Consider the following 6,000-nt stretch of genomic DNA (forward strand, 5'->3'; position numbering starts at 1 on the left):
AGAAGCAAACTCCTGGCTGAGCAGGGAGCCAATGTGGGGCTCCATCCCAGAACCCTGGGATTATGACCTGAGCCGAAGGCAGACACCTAACCAAATGAGCCACCCAGGAGTCCCTATTTTTCCTTAATCTTCAGCAAAAAAAAAAAAAAAAGCAAGCATAGTAATAAAAGTCTTATATCAATTGCTATGTATTATAAATAAATCTTTACAAATTTTTGGAAGAATCATGTTTTATTGATTTAGCTTTTTATATATTATATATTAGAGAATATTATGTATTAGAGAAATATATAAATTTTGCTCTCTTCACTATGAATCTTAGATCTTTTATACTGTATGTTAACAGTATTTAACAGACTTGTATTGAAAATAAAGGAAAGACTGTTCTTTGTCTATCACGGTATCAGAAGCAACATTTTTTCCTCTATCTTTTTATACAGATATAAAAAATTAGTTTCTTATTATGCATACTTTGGTTAAAAAAGAAAAGGTAGTTTCCATGTAGTCCTATACCAGATTGTAACAGCCACATTATGAACTTATCTTCTCTGCAACAAGTAGCTAAAAGTGCCTACCTTGGAAAGTGAGAACCTCTGTGACCCATTGGTAATAACCACTTTACGGTAAACAATGGTCAGCTGATAAGTTTAGAGAAAATAAACCCCAACCATATCACAATGCAAAGCACAGAAAGGGGAAAATTCTTCTAGTCGTTTTCGGTCTGAGCGTCTATGGTAGGTAAAATAATGCTTTCCCAAACTTGCCCATGTTCTAATCCCTGAAACCTGTGAATATGTTACCCAACCTTATAAAAGGAACATTCCAGCTGTAATTAAATTAAAGCCCTTCAGATGTGGAGTGTAGCCTGGGTGATCCAGGTGTGCCCAATATAATCACAAGTGTCCTTATAAGAGAGTGGTCAGAATCAGAGAAACAAGTGTGAGGACTGAACTGAGCTGTAAGTCACAGTAATAGGAAGCTATGAGCCAAGAATTCCAGGAGCTTCTAGAAACTGCATAGAGCAAGGAACCAAATTCTCAAGAAATTCCAGAGAAATGTAACCCTGCCACCCCATTTTTGAGATTGCTCACATCTACAACACTTAGATAATAAACTTGTTCGTTTTAAGCCACTATATTCGTGATTTGTTAAAACAAACACGGGAAACTAATACAGTTTTATACTCAGGACAACCTTCAAACTTCTAACTTGATGCTAATCTTCAAATAAAGTTATACATGGTAGAAATAGAGTGATGTGACAAGAAAGAAAACACTGTCCATTTGACTTTACTTATGTCCCATAACTATACTTTCAGTACACTATGATTTTTAACATACTCTTTATCCTGTGAATAATAAAATGTGTCAATGTACTGCAAATATTCAAAGCATAGCTTTGTTAAATATGTACCACAATTTTATAAACTCACCTTAAAATGTCTTCAGTTTTTTAATGCATATAAAAGTGCCCATTGGATGAAAGTGGCTCTCATCTTCATATCTGAAAGGCCTAAAACTCCCCCTTGTTGTTTGTTTCTTTAGCAGCGTATCCTGGAAGAGTATCTCAGGGACATTATTATGATTATTACTAAATTTTAGATTAGATTGAGTTTATTTTTTTTTAGTGTTAATCCAAGCATAATTATCACTGCCAATCATTCCCCTCCCTATCCATACTTACCATTTTAATAGCATTTCTAGAGGTTAGTTGGGCTGTTGTTCATAAATGCTAATGAACAGCTTAATGGTTTACCCTTTAACTGCTGAAATAGGAGCCAAACAGGATGTATTACTGTTCTACCATGGGCCAGTCCCAGTATTTCCATCAGTCTATGAATCCCAATTCCTGTTTTGCCATTTTGTCTTACGTTGTAGTCTATTAATCTCTGACCTTTAACTCATTTTTATACATAAAAAAATGATGCTCCACAATGAGGTCTTTCTGTGGATAATTCAAATTAACACCATACGTCAACAAGAATACCAGCTTTCATTTTCTCAATATTTCTTACAAAGCAAATTATCAGCTGTCTCCACCGCCTACTTTGTTTTTCCTATTATAGCTAAGAAAGGAAACAATGATAAATAGCCTTAGGACTGAACGATAAACTTAATATCATTAATGCTACCAAAGTTTAACTTGACATAAGAATCATTTCAAGACAATTGTTAACATATATAGTATTTGTTATGTATTTTATATAATATCATTTACATATTATAGATCATATAATAATCTTAGAAAATGTATTATTGGCACTCTCTGACAGAAATTTTGATATAGTCGATCTGGAGTAGGCCCAGAAATCTGCTTTTCTTAAATTCTCCCTTAGGTGAGTCTATGTAAATATTGGCCAGACCTACAGTTAAGGGGTGCCTGGGTGGCTCAGTTTGTTAAATATCTGACTTTGGCTCAAGTCATGACCTCAGAGTCCTGGGTGGGAGCCCTGAGTGGAGCCCCAGGTCAGGGTCTCTGCTGTCCCTCTCCCTCTGTCCCTACTCCCTTGTGCACATGCGTGCTCTCTCAATAAATAAAATCTTTAAAAATAAATAAAAATAAACACAGATTTTTACAAAATTACACCCCAATTTGCTTTATATTCAATGCATTTAATTTCAAGACCTAAAGCAAGGACATGTAATACATTAAACATGCCAAATAAAACTTGCTTAAGAAATCCACTAAAACAGTTGTGTTTTACTTCCTTGTTAATTTATAAGGAGAAAAACACAAGGGAAAAATATTTAAGTGTAGGGGGAGAATGATGTTAGAGAAATGGAGAACTCTGAGAGCTCAAATGAGTACCTCTGAGAGCTACCAAAGGCCATATCTTTGACCACAACTTAAGCAGAATTGAAATTGTTGCCTGGAATTCTGCTTCTGGACACAGAACTACAGGGTACAATTCTATTGTTGGGTGCCACATAACTTCAGAAACTAAAAGAGGGGAATGATCTCTACACATAAGGAATGTGGGAGGGGAGATATCTTTGAAAAGTTTGTTTAGAAAACAAATGACTAGTCTAGAATTGGTCATGACTATTTTTCATAATCTGTGGAAGGGAAGAATAATCAGAATCATCAAAGAAGAGCAAAAGCTAGAAAAGGAAGATTTGCTTTTGTACAGGGAAGATATTAACAGCAGCTATCCTTATATATTTTAACTGCAACTTATTACTAAAATAATTTTTTTTTAAGATTTTACTTATTTATTTGTCAGAGAGAGACTGAGAGAGCACAAACAGGGGGAATGGCAGGCAAGGGAGAAGCAAACTCCCTGCTGAGCAAAGAGCCCCGATGTGAGGCTCCATCCCAGGACCCTGGGATCATAACCTGAGTCAAAGGCAGATGTGTAACTGACTGAGCCACCCAGGCATCCCCAAAATATTTTTTTAATAAGCTTTAATATTTCCAGAAAATTCTATTAATACTGTCTTCTGAGGGTAAGACATTATGGCATTATGACCACAACCACCACCACCCTGAAAAAGCACAGAATAAGGATAGGAGGTGAGTTGTCTGATAGAGTTTGAATGTGGGACATCATTGCCTAATAATCCCTTAACCATGAGGATACCAAATCTTAAGCACATCAAAAGAGACTATGGTCGGGTGAAGAGAGAGACCAGTGGGATAGCCGGGTTAAGGGAGAGAAGGAAGACTGAGACACTGGTAATTCAGTTTCTTCAGTGACATCCAAAGAATATGAGGATTGAAACAAGCTTCTAATTTTTGTAAAAAAAAAAAAAATTAAATTAAAAAATGCCACTTCATTGTTCTCTAGCTTCGGGTACTTACTGGGCTAGTGACAAGGAGGAAGGGGAGAAGGTGAAGGAGAAGAAGGAAAAAAGAGGAAAAAGACGAAGAGAAGAAGAAGAAGCAGAGGAAGAGGGGGACAAGAAGGATGCAGAGTTTGGGCAGATCCTGGAAATTCTAGTTAGAACAATAACCTAGACAGGCTTAGACAAGAAGCACTTAGTGGTGACAGAGAGACAATGTTTCATGTAGAAATAACTTGCGGCAGATCGCAAAGGGGGAGAAATTAGGTCATTCTGTTGTTTATATTGTATGAATAGAAATAATTTAAATAGAAAAATTAAGTATTTCCATTTGTGACCATGGCTACTGCTAATTGGTTTAAGACAGAAGTGAAAGAATGAATGAATAAATGGAAGAATGTTAAATGTGCTAGTGGATATAAACCTAAATGCATAAAGACCAATTTTCACTTAGTCTTCAGAAACATTTGAATGCTTAAAACTATTCCCAAATGAAAAAAATTTTCAATTTTAAGTTTGCACTCATTCTTCTCACCCCAACTTCATATTTCTTCTCTCTCTCCTATCATTCATTTCTTAAAAGACCTCAAGACCTTGACAAAAGATTAAAAGGAAAAACACTTCCCCTTTTGTCAAATCTTTCCTTACCAATTACTCTCTCCTAACTTCATAAAAATCCATGATTATTATTAACTGCTATAGTACAATAACAAAAATATGCACAAACTAACCAACACTGGTCCTGGGCAAATGTTCACATTTCTGTTATGTATGTCGTTGGCCCTCCTGGCATCTTGCCTTCCTGATCCTTTTCCCTTTCTCCCCACTATCTCCTGAACTGGGTATCTCACCATCAGCTCTGCTGACCAGTAGTTCACCTGTGGCTTTCACCTGTGGGTTCAACCCTGACAGTCCTGACCAGAACTAAAAGCGCCATCCTATGGGAGGGTTCCGTTCTGAATTTGTTTTATTATCCTGGAAGAACTGCCTTACTGTTCATGGGGTGTATCCACCTTCTGGCTACTTTCTTCTTGCTTAGAATTCCCCATCCTGGCACTTGGGTGGCTCAGATGGTTAGGTGTCTGCCTTCAGCTCAGGTCATGATCTCCAGGTCCTGGAATGAGACCCACATCAGGCTCCCAGCTGGCTCAGCAGGGAGCCTGCTTCTCCCTCTCCCTCTGCCTCTCTCCCTTCGTGTGTGCTCACTGTCTCTCTCTTCTCAAATGAATAAATAAAATCTTTAAAAATATATATACAATTCCCCATCTCTTTGGCATAGGGTGAAACAGGACCCCAATTTGAATGGAAAGTCTCAAGTCATCAGAAGGCTAATTTCCAATTAATTGGCTGGATAACTTCTCCAAAAAAAATTAATCACATAAAAACAGATGCCACCACAGTGTCAAGCCTACGAATTCTGATGCCTGGGTTTCCTTGGGATGTTCTATGAACTGGCCTTAATTTATCTCCCATAGCTACTGGTGGTGGCTGCTAAGATCAAGGATTGTTCGAGTTGTGATACTAAGGCCATTCTACCCAACTAAACCTAAATCTCAAAGTGATGAAAATCTCACCTTCTCATTTATCTTGGGGAATGACAAGTAGTAAAAGTTGAGACTCCCATTTTAGTAAATATCAGAATCATAATCTAAAAACATGATATTTGGGGCACCTGGGGGACTTAGTCTGCTGAGCATCCAGCTCTTGGTTTCAGCTCAAGTCATGATCTCATGGGTTGGGGGATTGAGCCCCATGTTGGTCTCCATGCTCAACAGGAAGTCTGCTTAAAGATTCCATCCTTCTGCCCTTCCCTCACTCATGTGCATGTGTGTGCTCTCTCTCTCTCTCCTGCTCATAGATAAATACTTAAAAAATAAAAATAAATAAAAATAAAAACATCTTCTTTTAACTCAGGAAACTTCCAAAGCCTAGAAATAATAACAAGAACTCAAGGAACATACTTTACGCATGAGGCCAGTGCGAGTCTAATCTTAAAAATTATCCACTTAACTAGTCTTTATTTTGAATGGATGGTCAAAGATAAGTGTGCTATGTAATTGCTAAATCAGATTAAATTCTGGAGAACAAGAAGTATATTATTTTAGAACTTTCTTTCCAGTTGTCTATTGCTTTACAACAAACCATTCCTAAACTCAGAGTCTTAAAATAACCATTATATTGCTCTCAATTCTGTAGGTCAGGAATTTGGCTTGGGTTG

The sequence above is a fragment of the Lutra lutra genome, chromosome 11 (genome assembly GCF_902655055.1).
Source record: "Lutra lutra chromosome 11, mLutLut1.2, whole genome shotgun sequence".
Classification (NCBI taxonomy): Eukaryota; Metazoa; Chordata; class Mammalia; order Carnivora; family Mustelidae; genus Lutra; species Lutra lutra.